The following is a 26,541-nucleotide window of genomic DNA, read 5'->3' as shown; positions in this document are numbered from 1 at the left end:
CTATTTTACATTTAGAAACATTGAACTGCAATTTCCACTTTTTTGACAAAACTTCCAGCAATGTCAAATCTTGTTCCATGTTACAAACACCTCCAGGGATATCAACCCTATTACACACCTTTGTGTCATCAGCAAAAAGACATACCTTACCCAACAAACCTTTAGTTATACAGTATCACTCACTTAAAGATTAAATAGAACAGAACCTTGTACAGAGCCTTGTGGTACACCACTAGTGACTGGTCTCTGTTCTGAGTGAACCCCATTTACAACCACACTCTGGTATCTATCCTTTAGCCAGCTGCATATCCACTGAACTACCCAAGGCATAAGCCCTAGCTTGTACAACTTTTGCAGTAGATCATTATGTAGAACTGTATCAAATTCTTTGCTGAAATCAAGATATTCTATGTCCACAGCACCAAACTGGTGCAAGACATTGGTAATACAGTAAAAAAATCCAATCAGATTAGTCTGACATGAACTGTCCTCAGTATTACCATGCTGCTTTGGATCCAGCAAGTTGTGTGCTTTTAAGAGATCAATGATCCTTGTTTTCAGGAGTGATTCCATTAACTTGACTGTAACTGCCAGCTGCTACCTTGCTGCCCTTCTTGTGGATAAATACAATATGAGCTGTCCACCAGTCATGGGGAACTTTTCCTGTTAGAAGAGATTGATTAGTTAATGGTCCAACAACTATACCTCGAAGTTCTCTTAGAACTCTGGTATGAATACCATCAGGGCCCATTGCTTTATTAATCTTTAACCAAGACAGTTCCTCTGCTACCTCTGTCTCCGGAAATCCTAAACATGAACCATCATTTCTAGAACCAATATGATTTATCAAAATTATTATTGTTAGTATAATATATTTCTGAGAAGACTGAACTAAAGTAATTTTTTAAGTGGTTTGCTACATCCAGGTCTCCCTTAACATAAGTGTTGTTCCCAGTTTTCATTTTATTAATCCCATTGTATTTTTTCTTTCTATCACTAATGTACCTAAACAAGGTTTTTGTCTCCTTCCTTATAGATTTACGCTCTCAAGTTTTATTAAATCAACCCCAATATGTTTTATTAACCACTTCAGCTACAGAAGACTTGACTCCTTTCACGACCAGGCCATATTTTGCTATTTAGCACTGTGCTATTTTGACTGGCAATTGCGCAGTCATGCAACACTGTACCAAAATGACATTTACATATTTTTTTTCCACACAAATAAAGCTTTCTTTTGATGTATTTAATCACCACTGGGTTTTTTTTTTGCAGTATAATTAAAAAAAAAACCAAATGTTGAAAAAACCACAATATTTATTTCTTTCTGCTATAAAACATATCCAATAAAAAAAATTTTAAATTCTAATTTTCCTAAATTTTGGCCAAAATGTATTCTACTACATGTCTTTGGTAAAAAGTTCCAAATGAGTGTATATTTATTGGTTATGTGAAAGTTACAATGTCTACAAACAATGGTATATATGCTGGAATTTTCATTGTATACAATTGTGTTGTTAGCTGTGATTGATCAAAGTAGTCACATGGAACAGACAGGCCCAATCACAGCCCATCTGTATCATGTGATGAGCTTTGCCCAATCACAGCTAATCACAACAAAAGACTGAATAAATCAGTTTCACTCAGTAACAATGGTTGCAAATATCAATGAAATACATTAGTATTAGCAATCATAATATGTAAAAAAAAATCCTGATCACTTGCCCAGAGTAGTTCAATGTTACTATGTTGAAAAAATTAGTAAAAAAAAGAAAAAAATGTAATAAACAAGTAATTGAAAAATTGTATTATTATTAATATTATTTTTTTACATACTGTCATCAATCAGTGTCCCTGATCACTGCCACACTAGTTACATAATAACGCTGTACTGGACTGGTGACAATATGTAAAAAAAAAAGGAAAATAGTGATTTTTTTTTATTTCTTCTTTTAATTGTAACAAAAAATTACAATTTCAAAAAAGCCTATTACTAAATACATTGGACTGTCTATTTTCCAAAAATGGGTCATTTCAGGGGTATTTGTACTATCCTGGCATTTTGGGCCTCAAGAAAAGAGATTGGCTGTCAGTACATTGATTGATCGATTGTAATATATATATATATATATATATATACAGTACCATGGTTTGTGAACTCTATACCTCTCCTATAGACTAAATAATAAACACTAATTTGGGGTATTTTCACCAAAGAAATGTAGCAGAATACATTTTGACCTACGTTTATAAAGAAAGGTTATGTATTTGCAAATTTTTTTTAACAGAAACGAAGAAAATCAAATTTTTTTCAAAAGTTTCAGAGTTTTTTTGGTTTATTTAGAAAACAATTTAAAAACTCAGTGGTAATTAAATACCACCAAAAGAAAGCTCTATTTGTGTAAGAAAAATGATAAAAAATGTTATGGGTGCAGTGTTGCATGACCGCGCAACACTTTCTGGTGACTATTGGGGATCATATCCAAAGCGAACCCAAATCTGAGGGATTTCCTACTTATGAGGGATTGTCTCCTTTTCTCTACTACCCACCTTGGATCTATATCTTACAACATATAAGCTTTTATCCTGGGCAATTTTTTCCCTCAGCCTCCTCAGAGCCTCCATACCCAGATATCTAGGCCTGGTGGTTCCAATGTCTCCTGTCTGTTGTTACTTTTATTTGATTGTATTCGGTATTTATACACTATTGCAACCAACTAGCTCCTGAGGAAGCAACTTATTGTCATGAAACATGTTGAGCAAATAATCCTCTGGAATTGGCTTATTCCCCAACTGAATTCATGATTAATTCTAAACTGGTAGCCCATGTGGCACATACAATCCAATGTATTATATGTATGGGGGTAACCCTTTCCAATGTAATCTTTTGACTCAGTTATGATCGGGGTGCTATTGTGATTTGTAATGTTGAGCCATTTATTGTTATGCATATACACCTCATTCTTTGGTTTTAACAATTAAGATTGTATTAAAGAAAGTATTTTTATAAATATTGCTTGTGAGGTTAAGTGCCTATAAAGTCCATACTTTTTGCTTTCACGAGCATCAAAAGCCAATGAGGCATTGCTACAGTACACAAATGAGTGATGACTCTTCAATGAGCTGCTGATTATTCATTATCCAATCTGCAAGATGGGGTGTGTTCTTCACATGACCAAGCTGTGCTGCTTCTGCTGCTGCAGTGGAGGTCATAGACTTGACAGAACAGTGTTTAGATTAGACTACTGAGTGATTTTCTTTTTTAAGTTCTTCCTGCACAAATTCATTCTATTTCACACATGCATGGCCATACAGAATAAAAGTTAAATATCATAATGTCAAAATCAGTCACTTAATTGCTTATGCACACTTGTACATATGAATTACTATTAGCCCTGGTTCACACCAGTGTGACTTGTTATGTGATTTTACAGATTCAAATCACATGACAAGTCGTACCCTATTGTCGGCAATGGAACGTTCAAATTGGTGCCACACTGATTTGAAAGAAGGTTCCTGCAATATTTTTTTTTGCGATTTCAGATGCGAAATGAAATTGCACAGATGTCAGCCAAGTTGCACCGACATGCGGCTTTGAAATTGTGCAGTTAGACATAATCAAACTGGTCAGTTTCAGAGTTTGTGATGATTACGTTTAAAGATAACTTGCAACCTACACCACCAATGCTATTTTGCTCCTATATGTGTGATTGTTTTGATAACTGAAATGTGAAATCCCTCATGTGCAAGGCCAAACATTCAACAGCATGCGTCCATTATATGCAGGTCCAGATGTATAGCTAAAGTGCTTATAGTCACAGAATACCTGGTGCTCTAACTATGGAGGAGGCTTGGGTTTATTACTGCTATGGGTTTGCAGTGAATTTCAGGGATTCAAAAAGTTTAAAATTGTGAACTAGCAACAGCTATATTGCTCAATCCTCCAATTATGGCAGTCACCTACAGTGCCTTCAATGATAGACTGGATACAACAGGTGGATTGCTTTTTTGAAAATGGAGTCCATTATGCATTATAAACTTGATAGACTGAAACAATGTAACCACACATTGAGTGCATGGGAGGAATTCATTAGATCAGCATCATACAAAGCAATCAAAAACTAATATATTACACTCAGGACCAATCTACCCATGCAAAAACCTTGTGATTTTCCCTCCTACCCCCTTTTTTTAATGCACCCCATCCTTCTGCTATTTTCTCCTTTCTACCATCCCCTACCCTATAGAGCTGTCTCTCCAAGCTCAACGTAACCAATCTAGTGAGGGTACTGGACTCCAGGCAAAACCATGGACAAGAAAGTTCAGAGTTATTTAGTTATATGTACCCATTTCTTTTTTCCCTTCCCCTACTTCCCTTTCATAACTTAATTAAACTCTACCAAGTTTCTCTCCCCTCCTTCCTCCCCTCTCTTTTGTCTACTCCCTTTTTTCTCTTTCATCCACATGACACTATATGCTATTATTGTGCTGATAGTCAGGACCCGAATATCCTCAGTTTCTCACCCTCCCTCTTTTTTTTTGGGGGGGGGGGGCTTTAGTACCATGAGCAAAACATTACTTGAATATTATTGCTCATGCCTAACCAAATGATAATTCATATGCATATGTAAGTTTTATGTCTGGCTGTTTATTTTCCCACTGTTCAAATATGACAGTTTGATTTGTATCATATTCAGTTTTTTGTATATCCTGAAGTACGACTTGCTTACTGTCCATGTTGTATTATTTTGTGACATGTGGAGATGTGTTTATATTATTGTTAAAACTTAAAACTAAATAACAAATGTTAAAAAAACATTGTGGTACAAGGATTTCCTTGATTAGATACAAATTTAATAGATAGAGTATGTAAGCTCTCACATAGTTTTGTAACTGTAATGGAGATTTTAGAGATGGTAAACCCAGTTTAGACCACAACCCTACTGTGTCCCCTGATCATTTCAGGTAGAGAATACAATTAGCAGGAAAATAGCTATCCTGAGCAAAAATGTATTTGGCCAAAAAAGATCAACATGATAGTGTCTACAGAGGTCATGTGACCTGGTTTAACTGTAGTGATTCAGAAAACATGCTTGATCGGTGATTATGATAGCCATGTGGTATGAAAAGGCAGAACTTGGCTAGCAGAATTTTTTTTTTTTTTTGGAGAATCTTATTGTTTTACATTTCCAATCAAGAAGTGGCAATTAAACGTTGTGCTATGTGTGAAAAATGTACATATAAATCATGAAACCAACTGTAAACATAGTACATGAACAAAATAGTGTAAAAAGAGATATCATATACGGTCTATATAAAGGACAATATACAATGATGGCTTTGATGTCATATAAACATTTAAAATAATCAAATGTGTACATCCTCTTCAATAATAGCCACAGGCTCAAATAGTCAGGAAATTTATCACAACAAAGTTCTGGTTAGCATATGACTGAGGTGTCTTTACATATAAGCTACAGAAATACTTGCCAGTATTTACAATATATATTTTGATGAACACCCTAAATATATTTATAAATGTACTTCCAATTAAGTTTAGGTATTTTGAGGACCAGTGGCACCAGCACTTAAAATACATTCACTGCTATCCATCATCTATCCATGCTATTTAGCATGGACTGGAAATCTGTTACAATTTTTTTCTTTAGCCAGCAGGCTGAATGAAAAATTCCTGGGTATAACCAGATTTGTTGGGGTAATGGACTGATAAGATACCCAGGCACAATACCCATAGTTGCTGTTAGTTGCAGATCCTCCAATGTGCTATACATGACATTGTTTGCAAAATGCTTTACAGGACTCTGTGTTAGAGAGATTTGACAGTAATGCCTGATTGTTTTCATCAATCCTTTGATCAAACATATATGGATATTTAAAAAAGACTCTCATCCTTACTGAGGAGGCAAGTTTTTCTGGAATTTTTATATCCTAGTAAATTAGCCCAATAACACTCTTTAGCTATGAAAACTATAAATAAATCCATTTATCTACCATAAACATTACTTTCCAAGTGTGTAAAGAAAAATAATTGAATTGTATTTATGGTTGTACTTAATAACTTCTCTAGTATGTGGACATTTCAAAAGGACTCTAACTTAAGGTGAAGATTGTGCCTGTACTTCTTATCTTTTTTGCCGGTTACCTCAATAAAGCTGGCCATTGATGAATTCTCCATCCACACATGTGATTATGTGCCTCCTTCACACCAAACACTGTGCAATCCCGTCCCCGCCAATCTAATGTTTTTACCTTCTTATTTTGACCCAAACTTAATCAGGTCTAATGCGTCATCCTCTTTAAAAGGGTTCTATTAGCCATGACTGGTCTTTCCTTCACCAACTCCTGGAAACTCAATCCATCTCTATCCTCAGCCATCCAGGGTAATAATGCCTCTGTTCACTCAAAAAAGAGTTATAGTGTTCACTGTATTCCCACCAATTTTTATTAAAAATATTTCAAATAAGACTCATATAGACTTGTGCACAATCTGGTGCACTTCAGACAAAACAGCTTGTATTCCTCCTTTAAACTGTGAAGCCCGTTGGTACCTCTCCTAGATGGAGATCCGTTCACTTCTGGTTGTGGCATGACGTCATCAGCTCCTTTCTTATGCTTTACATCACTCAATCATGTGACTTTGCAAAGGATATCTCTTACACTAAAAACTTTCAGCAACAATTTATTCTACAACTCATATTTTGGATTCATGGTAGGGCAAACTACCTGCCTGGGTCAAAGCCAACTCTTTGCTTTGTTAAAAAATTATAAAATTATTAAAAACAAAAATGGATTACTCATAAATCTATCAACCATTTCCCAATTCTTGCACTAGTGCTCCAAACATGTTTATATTTTTTATACAAAAAGGTTGCATTTCCATGCTATTCAAGATTGGTCAGTTTACTCACTAAGTTGTGCATCCCACACCAACCATACCTGCCTCCTTTTCCTTCTGAGAGTAACCAGATAATTTAATATTAAACATTTAAATGTTGCCAATCTGGATTTAGTGCTGCCAAAATTCTGGAAAAATCTATTTTTATAAAAAGTTTAATTGATATTTCTGTTTTGTTTTCAACTAATTTGCTCAATTGATTGAAGTTCATACCTTGCTGTATTGCAAGGATATCTAATGTTACCATATTTGTATACTAAGTTAATAACCTTTTAGAACATGTACAATAAAAGAGTTGTGATGAACTGAATTGCTATGGTTTTCCTATGTTGTTGCTGTACTTTGCCAAAGGATATTTTTTACCAAAATCTTTTTGTTTATACATTTTGAATACACAGAGTCAGGATTTCACAAAGCTTGGCACAAGGCTGGGTCATGTTTTCCCCATGGCCTGCATTTTTAATTGAGCTGTTAAATTGGTTTTGTTTAGATTGTGCATGCAGAGCAACCTGCCAACACAATGTGCTTTTTGTTTGCGAATCTCATACCAAGGGCTATGCTACTGAGTAAGTTACATGCTTTGTACAGCCCAGATCTCTTTTTTTAAAAGATACATATCTAAGAGATACTCAAACAAAACATAAATTGTTGTTAGACTAAAAATTCAGCCTGCTGGTACAGCATGGCAAAAGAAAATAAAAGATAGTTTTAATTATATGTTAAGGGTATTACATGGATCAAACATAAAAATGTGTTGTCTATCTTAACATGCTTTTAAGTCTTCAAAGACACCAGAGACAAACATCAAGAGTCTGCTAATTGGTGAGAAATTCTGCTTTTGGTCAACTATTTTAGTTATTCAGCTTAGATACAATTTTGCTTTGGCTTCCCTAACAGATTCAGAAGGAAATTAAGAAAGAAAAAGATTGGTCCTGTAATTTTATATTTGTAATCCTTTATTTAATTGGCAGAACCTCACACTGCTAATACTGTACTTCCAGTATAGAAAGATAAAATTGTCAATCTTTCTTTTCTAGTTTAGAGTGGGGAAAATTTACCCTCTCTTCCTGTCCTGACGACAATATTTTACCAGACCAGAAATGATGGGAACTCTTCAACAGCAATACAAACAGAAGTAGAAATGTTTCCCTTAAAGTGTTACTAATCCTATGACCCTGCATTTACTATATCTGGTCTCCCACAGTACAAAGAACATGGAAGTGCAATTATTTTAGTAAATATAAACTGCTTTTAGAGCAGTTAGAACAGCCTTGTGACTTCTACCAATGTCCAGCCGAGCACATGCTAAAGCTTGTAGGATGAGTTTGTACTAGGAGGATGCAGAACCCCGGACCTCTGTCTGGACTGTGATGATTGGCCCTGTGCTGATCACATGTGCTCTCCCAAGAAAAAAAAAACTCTTTAGCAAAACACACCAAACTAAGCATGTGCAGAGCAGGGGCGGACTGACCATTTGGAAACTCGGGCACTGCCCGAGGGCCCGGGGTCAGTAAGGGGCCCCATGAGATGCCCCTGGTACCTTTTTCATAGGCTTTTTTGAGTTTGGGCAAGGACACAGGGACCCCATGATCCCCTATTGCCCGGGGGCCCCATGAGTTGTCAGTCCACCCCTGGTGCAGAGTTACTCCACACAATATGTCTTATCAGGAGATAAGAGGGGGACACTGGAAGAAGGGGAGGATCAGAGAAGTCAGGATCACAATGCAGAGGATTAACCCCTTAGGTTCCATAGTGAGAATAACAAGTATGGTTTACTGCATATACAGACTGATTTTACTGTTGTGGGTTTAATAACACTTTAATAGAGTAGAAGAATGCTAGAACCCCATCATATTTTTTTCTGTCTATACTCCTTTTGCAGATTTTGCCTCACTTCCTTTATGGTGTCAGCAGGATAGAGAGTAAGGGTTAATGTCTAAGTGGAAATAATACTTCTAAATTCAGAATATCTTTGTTCTGCCAGTTGTAATCACAGTTTTCTCACAGCAGCACCAATAAATCTTAATTAAAATTTGCTCATCAGATCATTATTAAGAAAACAACTTAAGGTCAAAAATGTGTTTTTTTCCAGGCCACAAGCATATCTCATTCATGTTTTAATGATCTTGCTGATTTTTTCGTATGCATAAATTTGTTATTGAAGTTTTGTTGTAAACTTGTAAACCTGATTGACGTCATGTCTTTTTTTAAACAAATAACTATGTACTTAAATAACCGAACTTTTTCTGGCTACAGCTAAACACGTTAAAACCTCAGTGGTTGCTATGGGTACAAGTTTTGTAAAGGGATTCAAATCAGCAATGAAGTATAACTGTGCAGTACAGATCTTTGGCAGCAGAGATTATATTTTAATTGTTTAAAGTACAGTGACTAAATTAGACTAGGTAATATAAATAAAAATACATTGGCCTTTGTTACTATGTGCACTTCAAACTGATAAATTCAGGGAAAGGAATCTTCTTATACAGTATACTATAGGATAACCAGTAGGAATTGGAGAGTATAACTTGGGGACTGCTCTTTTTTTCTTATCACCTGCTGAATTACAGTGAATGCACAAATGTAACATTTGACTTAGGTTTCAGTTAAAAAAAAACATGGCAGGAGACTGTATGCTACTGTAAATGAGGTGGGGAGGGGGATTAGAAGTTAATGTCAAAACTGTGTACCTTTCCAGCAAAAAAAAAAAATTGTATAAATAAAATATTTTTTTGTAGTTTCCATATTCAGTGCTGTTAATATGACCATGTACTTTATGATCTACAATGCTGAAACTTTCTTTCATGTATGGATTTTAGTTTACAAAAAGTTAACTAGCATAGGAAGGTTATATGTTTTATGCATCACACACATTTCTGATTTACTGAAACTGAGTGCAAAATCTGGTACAGCTCTGCATAGAAACCAATCAGCTTCCAGTTTGTATTTTTTTGTTAAAGCTTAATTGAACAAGCTGAAGTTAGAAGCTGATTGGCTACCATGCACAACTGCACACGCTTTTGCACTCTTGTTTAAATATTATTATTATTATGCAGGATTTATATAGCGCCAACAGTTTACGCAGTGCTTTACAAAATGAAGATAGACATTGCAGTTACAATACAATACAGTTACAATACAATTTGGTACAAGAGGAAACAGAGGGCCCTGCTCGTTAGAGCTTACAATCTAGGAGAAAGGATTGAGTGATACAAAAGGTAATAGCTGTGGGGGATGAGCTGAAGGAGGAAATAAAGGAAGTTTACTAGTTAGAAGCAGGATAGGCTTCTTTAAATAGATCAACCCCTTGGTGTCTTATTTATGGTGCACACATTATTATTATTAATATTATTCAGGATTTATATAGCTCCAACAGCGCTTTACAAAATGAAGGTAGACGTTACAGTTACTATAACAATACAATTTGGTACAAAAGGAAACAGAGTGTCTTGCTCGTTTGAGTGATACAAAAGGTAATAGCTGTGGGGGGATGAGCTGATGGAGGAAATAAGTGGTGGTTTACTAGGTATAAGCAGGACAGGCTTCTTTAAAGAGAAAGGTTTTCAGGGATTGTCTAAAGGTGGATAGATTGAGAGACAGCCAGGTGGATTGGGGTAGGGAGTTCCATAGGATGGGAGAAGCTCAGGAGAAGTCCTGGAGGCCAGCATGGGAGAAGGTGACACGAGAACTAGAGAGCAGAAAGTCTTGGGAGGATCGAAGAGAGCGGTTTGGCTGATATTTTGAGACCAGGTTGGTGATGTAGCTGGGGGCAGAGTTGTGGATGGCTTTGTAAGTTGTTGTTAGTATTTTGAATGTTATTCGTTGGGTGAGTGGAAGCCAGTGGAGGGATTGGCAGAGAGGGGTAGCAGACACTGAACAGTTGGTAAGGTGGATGAGCCTGGCAGCAGTATTCTTGATGGACTGGAGGGGGATAGCCTATGTAAAGGTAAATCAATAAGGAAGGAGTTGCAGTAGTCGAGGTGAGAGATGAACAGGGAGTGAATTAGGAGCTTTGTGGTATCATTGGTTAAAAAGGGGCGTATTCTGGAGATGTTGCAGAGTTTGAGGCGGCATGATTTGGACAGGGATTGGATGTGGGCCTGAAAGGATAGTTCAGAATCCAGGGTTACACCTAGCACCCTGGCATGCAGGGATGGGTTGATAGTGGTGCTATTGATCCTGGCCGAGAAATCAGGGGAAGAGGCACGTGGGGGAGGAAATATTATGAGCTCAGTTTTGGATAGATTGAGTTTTAGGAAGTGGTGTGACATTGAGTCTGATATGTCTGTTAGTAAATCAGTGACAAGTGAGGAAACTGATGGGGTGAGCTGAGGAGTAGAGAGATAGATTTGTGTGTCATCAGCAAATGGTATTGGAAACCATGGGAAGCTGACCCAAGGAAGAAGTGTAGATCGAGAATAGGAGAGATCCAAAGACAGAACCTTGGGGGACCCCGACAGTAAGAGGAGTAGGAGAGGAGGAAGTAGAGATGTAAGTGACACTGAAGGTGTGGTGAGATAGGTAAGATTCGAACCAATGGAGAGTACAGTCATGGAGACCAAGTAAATAGAGTTTTTTTGAGGAGTTATTAAGTTGTTTGTGAGTTTTAGGAGAGCAGTTTCTGTGGAGTGTTGTGGGTGAAATCCAGACTGAAGGGGATTGAGAATGTTATTCTCAATAAGGTGGCAGCTCAGCCTGCTGTAGACTAGACGTTCAAGATGTTTGGAGGCAAAAGGGAATAAGGAGATGGGTCTTAAGTTGAAAAATTGGTGGGGTCCAGTGAGGCTTTTTCAAGTATGGGGGTGACTAGAACATGTTTTAGAGAGTTTGGGAAGATGCCAGTAGAAAGGTAGAGATTAAAGATATGAGTTAAAGAATGGAGGATAGAGCCAGAGGGTGACCGTAGTATTTGCGAGGGAACAGGGTCCAGGGGGCAGGTGGTTAGGTGGGCTTTAGAAAACAGTTTACCAACCTCCTCTATAGTATCTGGGTTAAACAAGGGAAGTATAGATTGTGCAGGTGGACAAGGAGTGTAGAGTGAGGGATATATCTGTACAGTGGAGATCTTGTCACGAATTGTATCAATCTTATTTTTGAAGTGATTATCGATCTGGACGTGTTCGGGCGGGTTCGTGTGTGCTCATCGGCGAGGATGGGTGAGGAGACAGAGAAAATGTCAGCCATAGGGCCGCCTGGAGAGGGGGCCAGGTGGCACATAGAGAACTGTGCATTTCTCGGTTGCTCTATGTGCCGCCCGGTCTCCTCTCCTATCCATCTCCTGCATGAGGTCAGCTCCTGTATGCTCCCCTATGCCCCTCCCCTCAAGCACTGCAGGGGATCTGTTAGCTTATGCTGCCCCTCCTCCTCCCGCCCTCTCCTCCTGTGTCTGCCCCGCCCACACTTCCAGCCAGCCTTGTGTCTTCTTTCCCCCTTTCTCTCCTTTCTTTCTCTCTCTCTCTCTTCTCCCTCTCTCCCTCTCTCCCCCTCTCTTTTCTCTCTATCCTCCCTCTCCCCCTTCTCTCTCCCTCTCACCTCTCTCTTCTCCCCCCACTCTCTCCTCTCTCTTCCCCCCTCTCTCTCTCCTGTCTCTCTCCCTTCTCTCTCTTCCCTCTCTTCCCTCTCTCTCACCTCTTCTCTCCCCCCCTCTCTTCCCCCTCTTTCTCTCCCTCTCTCCCTCTCTCTTCTCTCTCTCTCCCTCTCCTCCCTCTCTCCCTCTCCTCCCTCTCTCTCTTCTCCCCCCTCTCTCTTCCTCTCTTATCTTTCCCCCTCCTCTCCCCCCTCACCCCCCTCTCTCTCTAACCCCCCCTCTCTCTACTCTCGCTCCCTCTTCTCTCTCTTCCCTCTCTTCTCTATTCTCTCTCTTCTCCCTCTCTCTCCCTCCACCTCCCTCTCTCTCTATCTTTTCTCTCCCTCTCTCTTCTCTCTTCCCTTCTCTCTCTCCCCCCTCCTCTCTTCTCTCCCCCCTCTCTATCTCCCCCCTCTCTCCCTCCTCCCCCCTCTTTCTCTTCTCCCCCCTCTCTCACCCCCTCACCCTCTCCCTATCTCTCTCTCTATCTCTATCTCCCTCTCTCTCTCTTCTCTCCTCTCTCTCCCTCCTTCTATCCTCTCTCTCCCCCTCTCTCCCCCACCCTCTCTCTCTCATCTCCCCTCTCTTTCTCCCCCTCTCTCTCCCTTCCTCTCTCCCTCTCTTCTCTCTCTCTTCCTCCCCCCTCTCTCTCTCTGCCCCCTCTCTCACCCTCTCTCTCTCTCTCTCCCCCTCTCTCTTCACCCCCCTTCTCTCTCCTCTCTTCTCTCCCCTCCCTCTCTCTACCCCCCCTCTATCTGCCTTTCCCCTCTCACCCCCCCCGCTCTCTCCCTCTCTCTCTCTCTTCTCTCCCTCCCTCTCTCTTCTCTCTCCCCCCTCTCTCTCTTCCCCCCCTCTCCTCTCTTCTTCCCCCCCTTCTCTCTCTCTCTCCCCTCCCCCTCAACCCCCACCCCCCTCTCAGCCCCTACCCCCTCTCTCTCTCCCTCTCCCCCCTCTCTTCTCTCCCCCTCTCTCCTCTCTCTCTCCCTCTCTCCCTCTCTCTCCCTCCTCTCTCTCTCTCCCCCGCTATCCTCTCTCTCTCCTTTCTCTCCTCTCTCCCCCATCCCCTCTCCCCTCTTATCCTCTCTCTCTTCTCTCTCCCTCTCTTCTCTCTCTCCCTTCTCTCTCTTCCCCCCTCCTCTCTTCTCTCCCCCTCTCTCTATCTCCCCCCTCTCTCCCTCCTCTCCCCCTTCCCTTTGTCTTCTCTCCCCTCTCTCCTCTCCCTCCTCTCGCCCCCTCACCCTCTCCCTCTCTCTCTATCTCCCCCCTCTCTCTTCTCTCCTCTCAATCCCTCCATCTATCCTCTCTCTCCCCCCTCTCTCCCTCGCACCTCTCCCCCTCTCTCTCTCATCTCCCCTCTATTTCTCCCCCTCTCTTTCTCTCTCTCCCTCTCCCCCCTCTCTCTCTCTGCCTCCCCCTCTCTCACCCTCTCTCTCCCTCTTCTCCCCCCCCTCTCTTCTCCCCTTCTCCTCCTCTCTTCCCCCCCTCTATCTCCCCCCCTCTCTCTGCCTCTCCCCCCTCTCCCCCTCTCTCTTCTCTCCCCCTCTCTCTTCTCTCTCCCCCCTCTCTCTCTTCTCCCCCTCTCTTCTCTCCCCCCTCTCTATCTCTCCCCCATCTCCCTCCTCTCTCTCTCCCCCTCTCTCTCTTCTCCCCCCTCTCTCCCCCTCTCAAACCTCGCCCCCTCTCCCTCTCCCCATCTCTCTCTCCTCTCTCTCCCTCTCTCCTCTCTCTCTCCCTCCTCTCTCTCCCCCGCTATCCTCCCTCTCTCCTCCTCTCCCCCTCTCTCTCCCCCCCTCTCTCCTCTCTCTCCTCTCCCCTCTCTCCCCCTCCTCCTCTCTCTCTCTACTCTCTCTCTTCCCTCTCTCTCTTCTCTCTCCTCTCCTCTCTCCCCCCTCTCTCTTCTCTCTCTCTCTCTCTCTCTCTTCTCTTCTCTCTCCTCTCTCTTCCTTCCCTCATCCAAAAAAATGTAAAAAAAAAAAATTATAGAAATGTAAATAAAAATAAAAACCTACTGGCGCTAGTGACAAAACTAACAGGGTTGCAAAGGCCACTCTTGCGACCAGACCCTTGCGTTCCACCACCAGGCTCTGAAAAAAGGGTCCCTGGGCTTTGGGCTGCTCAGTCCAAAGTGCCCGGGCCTATTTTTTTGTCCCAGTCCAGGCCTGGCCATGACCAATAAAGGGCACAATGTCTATGAAGATCTCGAGGTTCTACTCATTTTACTAGGAGGTGCAGTATGTGAGTATTCTCTGAGGTGCTGGATGTTTAACTATATTGGTGAAAGCTTGATGTACACTTGATTCTTTGAGTGGCTTCAAGGTCTAACAGGTTGTGAAGTACCCATCTAATGCATGTAGGCAAACCAGATATCTATAGTGCTTGGTATAGACCAGGCCTATCCAGCTGGTTCACAGTCTCGACCATCTCCTGTATCCTGTCTGCAGTCTCTGTCTCCTGTATCCTGTCCGCAGTCTCCAGTCATCTCCTGTACTATGTCCGTAGTCTCTGACTGTCTCCTGTACTATGTCTGCAGTCTCTGATCTCTCCTATATCCTGTTCACAGTCTCTGACCATCTCCTGTAGTATATCTGCAGACTCTGATCATCTCCTGTATACTGTCCACCGTCCCTGACTGTCTCCTGTATCCTGTCCACTGTCTCTGACCATCTCCTTTAGTATGTCAGCAGACCCTGATCATCTCCTGTATCCTGCCCTCAGTCTCAGTCCTTCTCCTGTATCCTGTTCTCAGTCTCTGACCATCTCCTGTATCCTGTCCACCGTCTCTGACCATCTCCTGTATCCTGTCTACCATCTCCTGTATACTGTCCACCGTCCCTGACCGTCTCCTGTATCCTGTCCACTGTCTCTGACCATCTCCTATAGTATGTCAGCAGACTCTGATCATCTCCTGTATCCTATCCTCAGCCTCTGACCGTCTCCTGTATTCTGTCCACAATTTCTGACCGTCTCCTGTATCCTGTCCACAGTCTCTGACCGTCACCTGTATCCTGTCCAGTCTCTGACCGTCTCCTGTATCTTGTCTGCAGTCTCTGACAAACTCCTGGAGGTGGAGCTCTAATAGGAAAAGGTGGGGCCTAAAGCAGAAGGGGTGGGGTTTACAGATGAAGAGGTGGATCCTAAACAGGAAGGGGTGGGACAAAATTAGATGGGGGTGTGATTTTATTCTTGCCTAGCGCAGCACAAAACCAAAATACACCACTGGCAAGCAATGCCAATACCAGAAAACAAATTCTGCAGACTCATTGCAGGTCAATGGGGTTGATTTACTAATGGCAAATAGTCTGTTTGCTTTTCAAGGGATTTTTTTCTTTGCTTAGTGAATGAGGTGAAGCTCTGCGGCCTTATTTGCTGTATTCACTATCATTGGCTTAACCAGCCCTCCTGAAACTGTTCCAAGCAGTAAATCACAGTGCAGCTCTATATCTGCTTACAGGAGTCCTTTTAAGCACAGTCAAAATTCCTAAGCCTTAAAAAATAGGGAATGGGTTTGGTCCCTGAAATACATTTTCTTCTATGAATCTATTGTATCATTAAAAGCCTTGGACCCTTGGACATTTATTTGGTGCTCTCATTGGATTGTATGTGTGTGGATTCACAGCTCTGGATTATTTCCCTGTTCTTGAGAGGAGTCCATGTTTTTTAAAGAGCTGCCAAACTGAAGCCAGTGTGTCCAGTGACTCTTGGAAAATTTGAATCCAGCACCCCTTTCTTGTGTTTTGTCCATATCTCCTCAGACAGGTTTCTGTAACATATGACTCAGTGTTTTTTTTTTTTATTGAAAAATTAACCTTGCAGTAGGAGCTCTCATGCATTACAAAAGCCAATTGCTCATTTGGTCTGGGGGGTTATGGATAAGTTAAACTACTTATCTCAGTTTTTTATACCCCCCCCCCCCTGGATCTGGCACTCCTCTCCACTATTCAATGACCCTAGGATATGGGTGTGCCCTTTGGTACCCTAAAATATAATGCAGGACCACTGATCCTGTTTTGTGTATAGCAATATCAGAAAACTTGGATTGAATAAATAGCAAAACAACTTCAGGAAACTGGTCATATGTAGAGAAGAAAGAATGCAGGAGCAAGAAATAAGGTATTGTATGTATCCTTGTTCTAGCACTCTAGACTAAATAAGCAATTGACCCTTGCAGTGTGGGGATGCCCACTGCAACATATTTTTTCAGTATACCTGGAGTTCACCTTTAAATGTATTAGTTGCTCATTATCCAATACTGTATTTCTAGCAGAGGCCTCCAAATATTGTACAATTTCTTGCATGTCAGCATCAGCTAACATTCACCTTGCTCAGTGAAAAATATTAGCATCTATGCAAAGTTTTGGCAAAACAACTTCATTCAATCTCATATTTTGTAAGTGTACTTGTTCTCATATGCATTAGGTGAAAACAAAATGTTTTACTGATTGGAACATTTCTTAATATTTATAGTATATTGTTTCTATTGTTTTGTGCTATATCTAAACAGCTTGAAGGAGTTTGTGCATCTTGCTTAATTCCATTGTGTTACATATTTAGATAAAGACATATTTTTCATGCTGTAAGCAGTTCCCTTTTCATAAAGAGAATATGTCACTTAAAAATAACGTGTAAAAATCATTATTCATACTTTATGAACAAAGCTGCTATGCGTTCTGTACCTGTAAGGAGGGGAAAGAGAAACCAAAGATGGTTCTGAAGATGGCGGCCATCTTTGTTTGGGAATCGCTGGATACCTGTGTATGAACTGCCTGGAAAACTGGGGGAACTGCCTGGTAATCCCCATTAAGTGGGGTTCTCTGCTCTAATCGCATATTTTTATGTAAGAAGATTCATTAAAATGCTATTTTAAATACATGGAGGTATATCATGGCAAATATTTATTATACTGGAGCCTGGTAAAACCATGATTACAGACCTGTGAAAGTGGATGGCATTATAAGATCACCCTGACAATAAGTGCAAGGAGGAGAGGAGGAGAAAGTTCTTTTGGAGGATTTCTACTAAATATATTATAAAGGCGTGGTTTTTCTCTACGGTTGGTAAGGGTATATTTGCCTTACTCACTAGAAGTGTCACGTGTGGATAGCAATTTCACTGAGTGTTTCACTTCAGGATTTCAGAGTTTTTTGAGCACAAGTATTTTTATTAATTGTTTGGAAGGTTTTCACTAGTGTGTCACTATCACTTAGTGTGGCACAATTCTATGATACACATTTGTGTGTGCATGTAAGCGTATATATATAAGATATTTTTTTTTTTTTTTTTTCTTCTGATTCTATTACGGTAATGCACTATTGTGAGTTTCTTTTTCTTTGAGGTTTTTCACATAATTCACTGAACACAATCAACGTTGCAAGATTCATAACTTTTTGGTTTCATTATTTTGATTATTGAGACACTGGACTTTTATGATTTTGTTCTGATTATTGGGACTTTGGACTTTATGATTTTCTGGTAGTTCACGTTTAGAAATATATGGGGATTTTTTTGTTGTTGCACACATAGGTAGTTGAAAAAAGAGGGAATATTCTCTTTTTGGATTAATTTATTTGGTTCTGAAAATCGTTTGGGCTTTTTTTTTGCATGTTTTAAGTTCATTACGTTCTGAGTAGAAGCATTTTTTTTTAAATGACAGAGCCTTGTTAATTACCAGTCAGGGCTATAGTTACTGCTTTAGAAATGCTTCTATAAGCTAAAACACACAACATACAGATGAACATTAAAAAATACGTTTGTTCTCTTTTTCAACAAATTCAGCACATTTTATGTGCATTTTAATTAACCAGATGTGCATTTATTAGCATCTTTAATTGACTTCTCTGGGATAAAGATAAAAGTGTACAATAACATAAACTTATGTATTATGAATGTACATATGCAATATCCTGAATCTCCTCATAAAATCAAAAATACACCTCCTGACTTATTGATTTGAATCATACATTTTATGTGATAGGGGAGTATGTGGTTCTTTCACAAAGCAACTAGAGAATAATACAGAAAATCACAAGACCAATTCTATCTAAGATCACAGTTAAGTTAAACTTATCTTATTACTTTGTATGTATTCTTCTGTTTTATTAATGGTGGTTTATGGACTTTCCCATTCTATTGACCGATAAATCTATAATTCCATATAAATAAGACTCTGTGCTCTACCAAGGACCATTTCCTTAAAAACAACTAAGAAATGTATAACATCAAACCAAAAAGCTGCAGCAAACAATGAATGTGTTGCCACATCTAAAAAAATTTTAAAAAAAATTATAAATAGTGTTGCGCAAACTCTATACAAAATCTATACAGTACATACTGAATATATATTGCAAAACAAACACATATTGAAAAAGCAACTCAGGAAAAAAAGGTTTATAATAGTGCAAAGATGGTAACATAAAAAACAAATAAAGTTTTCCAATAATTAATGTGCAAATGATTGAACAATTTCTTGCAAAAAAAAAGTGTTCCACCACAATCAAAATTGTATCAGTGCTCCACGTCAATGTATACTGCAGAACAAACAAATAGTGAAAAATCAACTTGCATGCAAATAGAAAAAAAATCCCAGTATATTAATATTGCAAAAATTATGATATAATCCAAAGTTTTTCAATAATTCATATGTGAATGATTGAACAATCTCTTGCAAAGAAAAGTGCTCCTGTGATATTGCAGCCCCTGAAACAGTTACGGGAGTTTGTTGAAACATATTTGGATATTGGATCTGGGGTTAAATATAATCTCAGTAATACTTTGTATTTGTTTTCTAAGGAAGATATGTTGGTTTAACTTTTCACCAATTGGGTTTGATTAATGGTCCTTAGATAAAAATGTAGGTGAAACCCCACTCAACAGTGCTCAATTTAATATGCACAAACCCCTGGATAGCTGCTTTCATATGAAAACTCATCTAAAAGGTGTATTAAATAAGAGCTGCATTTATCAAATTCTAACCCTTTTCAACATATTACATAAACCATAAGACAACTCAAAAAATCAAAATGCTAAATTTAAAGTGCTACACTGGCACATACAAATTGCAAGTGCCATAAAAAGTGCCAAAACATGTGCTATGAGTCTTTTTAAATAAAGTGCAACAGTCTGTTGCACTTCACAACAAAACCTCTTCACTCTGTGCCCCGTACCCTTCTGGGACCAAACTTGCCAAATGATGTTGATACTCGCTGAGAGCTTTCTAGTTGTCTTACCAACATATTGCATCTATCATTGACATTCCAGCATGTATGTAATGTATGAGCTGTCACAGGTTATAAATTCATGAATGTCAAAATGTTTACTTGTGTAAATTAACTGAAAATTTGTGCACTTTGTAATTTTATCTCTGCTCATTTTACATGGTCCCCATCATCTATACATGTTAAGATTCCACCCTATCTAAAACGCAGTCAGGAATATTTTTATTTAATCTTGTTCTAAGGCCCAGGACTTTCCAATAGATGATCTTCGGTTTATTAGGTAGTTTAGTATGAAGGAGGATCTCTTTTCAGGATGGGCCAATGTTTCTTAAATATTTTTTCTATATCCTTGTACTGTCTGTTATACCCAGTGGCAAAGGCTAAATCAAACTGGAATTTGCATTTCAGTATCCCCTTTACCATTTTAGGTTGTGACAGCTGTTGTTGGGAATGTACCCATTCTTGTCTGCATTCTTATAGTATGCCCTAGTGTACAACTTCCCCCCTTCCTCCAAAATGGTTAGATCAAGGTAATTCACTTGTTTGTAATTCCTATTATCTGAACTTTTTCTAATGAACTCAATCAAAAGGACCCAAAGTTATTAACCCCCTGGAAGCCAGAAGTTTAGAAGCAGGAAAAGATGGGGCAACCCTTCAGGAAATATTTCTCCATGATCAAGCTGCCTACACGATGTGGGACGTACTTTATTATAAGTAAGTTAGCTCCAGCTTTAAAGCTTAATAGGAGAGCAACCAATGATTTCTTTTTAAGAGTAGGAACAGAAAGATAGATAGATAGATAGATAGATAGATAGATAGATAGATAGATAGTTCGATTGACAGATTGATATGTAGCACCATCCTAGTCAGGTACTAGTATATGAAGTTTGTAAGTAAATTTAGTTATTTTTGAGCTCTGCTGTAGTCAGTGGAGAGGAATTGATTACTTTTGTCTATTCTGGGCTCTGCAGCTGCAGGCTTGCCTTTTACCCCTGTCTTTCCAGAAAGCACTGGAACATAGTGGATGGAGAGGGTAAAGTATGGGCTGACCTTGTATGCAGCCCCAGCCAATTCCTGGTAGAGAGAGTGACAAGCAGGGAGCTGAGAGGGGTAAATAGGGTTCTGAGCTGAGAATTGCAGGGTCCTTAGCCTGCTGGAGAGTAACCCAGCCTGGCAGTGCTGTTAAATCTTCCAAGGCTCCAAGAAGCTGCAAGAAGTCATGGACATCTGGCTCACCAAGGAGCTAAAGGATCACCTGCAAGTTGCAGAAACAACCTTGTAATGTCCAAAGAGGATCTTACCAGGAGACTCATGGTGCAGTGTCAGCTGAAACTGGAAGGAGGTATCCAGCTAGCATGTGACACAGTGAGTAGGTCTGAGAGAAATCCTGGGAGAGATTGTTACCATTGTGCCCCTTATTTGCTAGAGGAACTGTTCCAGACCTGCTCCCAGGGTTGTTTTCACATTGGGAGCCCACTGTTCTGAGTTGTTGCTACTTTCTATATAGAAGACTTTTTGCTACTACAGTTAACCGTCCACTAGATAGTGTCCTCCTTTAAGTTTGTAAGTTATGGGTATCCCAAGGCATTTTTCAATCCCTATCCCAGTTGTGCAAAACAAATAAAAACCAAATCTGCCTGATTGCTGTGTGAAGAACTGAATGAAACTTTGTGCACCTGGCTGAAAATACCCTGTGGCTTTCTGTTTGCACCGAATTGGGATCAGAACCTGGGTTAAACAGAGGGACCATACAGAAGGCCTGTGCTACAGATAGAAAAAAGTAAGAATCAGAAAGGTCAAAGAGATAAAAACAGACCAGCAGTATAAACTTTATTGGAGCAATTTTATAATTATTACAATATATAACATTTTCACTATGCACCAAACTCGCTTTTGAAATGTAGCAAATAATTCCCAAAGAATTCCAAGGTCATTTCACACAACACTGGAGTGCTCTACATAACACATAATGAATCAACATCTCTTTTCTGTTTAAAAGGCCATCAACTAAAGATGTTATATGAAATTAGGCATCCCTTGCATTGCATCACTTGCCTCTCCCTGGACATGTAGGGGTTTATTTACTAAAGCTGGAGAGTCCAAAATCAGACTCCCTTCTGCATAGAAACCAATCAGCTTCTAACCTCAGCTTGTTCAATGAAGCTTTGGCAATGAAACCTGGAAGCTGATTGGTTTCTATGCAGAAGGGAGTCTGATTTTGGACTCTCCAGCTTTAGTAAATAAACCCCGTATTGTCTGCACCAATATATCGTACAGTATTCAAAAAGCTGTGCATAGTTTTTTTTTTCAACTTCAAGATATGTATTTAATCTTTAAACTGAGGTGCAGTTTGTTAACACAGTCATGGCACTGAAGAGAATTTATTTCTGACACTGATGCTTACTTTAACCATGGTCAAGCATAACAAAAAAAGGAATATAGGAATTTTTGTGAGTGTTAACAAAATAGTTTAAAAAATAGTAAAAACAAACAAAATAGTAAAAAAGAAAAATGAAAAAATGCATTTTCCCATTTTAACTGGTGTGGTGTAGTTTTACAGTAAATCTCATTCTAAACCCAAGAGACTCAATCTACCACCATAAGCTTATAGCAGAAGAACCTTGAAAATGTAGGGGCTAACCCCTGGAATCAGTTAACGATAAGTAAATCACTTACCAACAACAAAGTTATAACTGTATCAGAAAAAAGTAGCTTTCTGTCTTATACCACTTGAAGGTCAGACCTTTGAAAATCATAGGAAATGAGTTGAACAAGAGAGTTATGAGCCAGTAACCCATAGTGACCATGAATGTACAGCCAGAGATCTATCTTTTAATATGCACATACTTTTTGGTGCTTGGAGTAGTATTATTTGTTTTTAACAAAGGAAAAATGTTTTTACTATTGAGATGTGTTCTTTCTTTTTTTATCAGATAATTGCACTACCACCAGAACACTTTGGATGAGAGAGCATTTGATCTGAAGACTAGCAGTGGTGGCAGTAGAGAGCCTTCTAACAGCACACTCTGTTCAGTTTGAAGAGGGGGAAATTGTGGAAGAGAGGCTTGGAAAGTGGAAGTGCTGAGACACACTAAAATTCTGCAGTGAGTGTGGCAAGGCCTGGCATCACACAGTTCAACAAGGATTCATCTGCAGGATCCCCCTTAACATTGTCTAGGCAAGGGGTAACTTGCTCAGCATCACTGGTCCTTTGTCAGAAAGGCTCCCTGCTTTGCTATCATAGAGAAAAATATACTGGGCATTATGGAACACCAATCCTTGGATTCGGAGTGAGGGTTATCTGGTCATAAAAACATTAATCCTTCCATGGATAAGCTCAAGGTCTGCAAAAAACTGTTTTATCTCAAGCTGTTTGAAGACTTGCTGGGTGTAGTAGTGCACTTTTCACTGGCTTATAAGGAACACAAGGGATATTGGGCTGTGTCTTTTTAGCGTTGTTCTACAGAATCCTTTAGGCGAAGAGTGTTTCTTGTATATTGTATACAATAGAAAATTACTATTATGAGATTATCTACAATTTCTGTTGAGTGAGCTTCACTCTGGTCTCAAAGGAATAACCCTTTACATTTCCATGGTGATTTACATATCCTTTAAGAGGACAAGGTTTTATACATTGTGTAAAAACAGAAAGATACGTTTGCCTGATTAAGCTACAAGTCTTGTTGTTGAGTGATTTACTTGCTGATTCCAGGATAAAACCTTTACATTTCCATGGTGCTTCTGCTATAGGTTTATGGTGGTAGGATGAGTCTGTTGGGTTTAGAATGGGGCAATTGTTGAATTAATTCAATGTTATGATCTGAACATTGACATAGGGAGAAAAAGAGTGCTGAGAACATTGATATGCTTATATATAACTTAAACTGGGTGAGGTGCGTGATGAGCTGCTTTCTTAATACATGGTCAATTTGTGCAATGTTTATTTTGAAGAAATTTTGTCATAAGATCATTCATTTCAACAACTATCTTCCCATAAGATTATATATGAAATAACATATGGTATGCATGTTATTTGACTGTGAAAGTCCTTGTGTAGACATTCAATAGCCCTGAAGCTTCTGCTATTTGCTGCCATCTTAGATGTAAGGTCAACCCCAGAGGACTCAGAACTCATTTAAGTGACATTCTATAGTATTCTCCTTTGTTCCTCCCTGGCAGCTACATAAGGTTATGTAAAGAGGGCAGGAGAAGTGTAGAGGAGCTAGGCCAGCACAGGCAGTAATAAGACAAAATATGATAGGGCTATGGAATTTACTCTTCTTGAATTAATGTGCTAGCTTGCTCAGAGGCACATTGCAAGACACTTAAAATAATTTATAGCCAGTGAAAATGCTGCAAGCAATCATTTAAAATATTTGATTTTTCTTTGCTTTTGCCTGCAATTTTTTTCAAGTTGGTGGCAGTGTCACTTTAAGATTTTAGTTAAATTATTGCACATTATCACTCTTTCAGCTGCTTAAGAATACAATTCTTTATCTTGCTTTGTCTCAGATCATTTTGCCTACTGCTTGTCTGTATAAATTCCACAGTATGGTATAAAGGATTTCTTTTAGACATAAATAAAACAATGCATCTTAAAAACACAATAGTGCTACCTTATATATTTTTTAAAAATCAAAGGCTGCTGAACATGGCTACACAACATGAGTATGTGATGTACTGTTCTTAATGTACCTTGACTTTATTTTTAAGTCTGTTGTGCCTCATAAGCATTAGACAAAATGTCATTTTGTGCTATTAAATATTCCCACTCAGCTATATTATTAATAACTGAATCTGATGACATGCAGGTGCAAGTTTGAAAATCTGCATAGCAAACATTCTACTTATAACAACAGGCTACTGCCCTGCAATGGTAAATTATATACCAAAATGAAATTATGTTTTTGTGTAAATAATCATATGTTATTTAAATGTGTATAAAATATTTCTACTGCCTTTATACATTTTTATGATCAGATTTCATATACAGACTTGTAAATGTACCTTCCAATATTTAATTGTCAAACATTACAAACTACATTCTTATTGAATGACCATGTGAAAAAAATTAATATTACATGTCCATAGTCTAGGCTCAAATGTACCATTTCAAACTTAGATTTTGTCAGTTCATTATTCAGGAATTTCCAATGGTAGAAATGTTGATCCAATGTAAAAAATGTTGTTGTCAATATAATTGTTAGAGATCTTAGCAGTTGAGAATGAACATATGATTATGTCCAGAGTTAACATTTTACAGACTTACTTAACATTAACAAGTACAGATTTCACTGAAGGATAAGTAAAGCAGATATATGAGCCACTTAAATGATATGCAAGTTTTGACTCTTTTGTAAAAAGTTGAGCTTAGCCCTGCCCTCTACTTATTCCAGAGCAACCCTTTTTGTTAATAAGCTCCTATATCACATTCTTCGGCTTATAGGGAGGCTCAGGAGGGGGTGAAGCCAAACAACTTTTCTTGTTCAATCTTACTGAAAAAAAACAATCAGAGTATAGGCATAGTTAAGCATGGAACAATTATAGTAAAAGGTGCAAGTCAAGTGCAATACAAATCACAACAAAACGGGTCAACAATAAGTAATCTAAACATATAGATTGATAGATACCAGCTAGTGGGAATGATAGCAAGGGCAGCAAGCCCTATAATGCACATTAAGGCTCTTAGAATAGTCAATCTAGAGGAGCTGAGGTGCAAAATAAGCACTAATAACTAGAGATGAGCGAATCGAAGTATCCGAAGTGGAATTCGAGTCGAATATCGGAAAATTTCGATTCGTGCCGAATCCGAAAAATAGCCTAATTCGGACGCGCGAATCGAAATTTTTCAGAAAATGGCGGCTGACATGTGCGGCGACGGAGCGGGGATGTCTGGGAAGGCGCGCAGACAAGGCGCGCTGACCCATAATGCATTCCTCAACTACATGTGATCGCATCAGCCTATCAGCAGCCAGCCAGCCAGCACTGTGTAATGGTCGAGCTATAAATAGCGGCCATTTTGGAATTCTTCATTTGCCTGCAGTTATTGAACAGAGGCAGACCGCTCTGTACTAGGGACAGGGACAGAGTTAGGGCCACAGAAACGATAATTGGGGACAGAGAAAAGTTACTTAGGGACAGAGAACCATTACTCAGGGACACAGACTTGTTAATGAGGGCCACAGAATCGTTATTTAGGGACAAAGAAACGCTAGTTAGGGCCACAGAATTCATAATCAGGGACAGACAGAATTGTTACTCAGTGCCAGAGAATTGTTACTTAGGGCCACAGAAACGTTATTAGGGCCACAGAATTGTTACTCAGGGACAGACAGAATTGTTACTGAGTGCCAGAGAATTGTTACTCAGGGACAGACAGAATTGTTACTGAGTGCCAGAGAATTGTTACTTAGGGCCACAGAAACTTTAATTAGGGCCACAGAATTTTTACTCAGGGACAGACAGAATTGTTACTGAGTGCCAGAGAATTGTTACTCAGGGACAGACAGAATTGTTACTGAGTGCCAGAGAATTGTTACTCAGGGCCACAGAAACTTTACTTAGGGCCACAGAATTTTTACTCAGGGACAGACAGAATTGTTACTGAGTGCCAGAGAATTGTTACTCAGGGACAGACAGAATTGTTACTGAGTGCCAGAGAATTGTTACTTAGGGCCACAGAAACTTTACTTAGGGCCACAGAATTGTTACTCGCACAGACACAGAATTGTTACTCGCACAGACACAGAATTGTTACTGAAGGCCACAGAACTGTTACTTAGGGCCACAGAATTGTTACTCGCACAGACACAGAATTGTTACTCGCACAGACACAGAACTGTTACTGA

Source organism: Staurois parvus, unplaced genomic scaffold (genome assembly GCF_062004578.1).
Source record: "Staurois parvus isolate SC_StPar_1 unplaced genomic scaffold, SC_StPar_1.0 ptg000264l, whole genome shotgun sequence".
Classification (NCBI taxonomy): domain Eukaryota; kingdom Metazoa; phylum Chordata; class Amphibia; order Anura; family Ranidae; genus Staurois; species Staurois parvus.
This window is presented reverse-complemented; position numbering follows the sequence as displayed.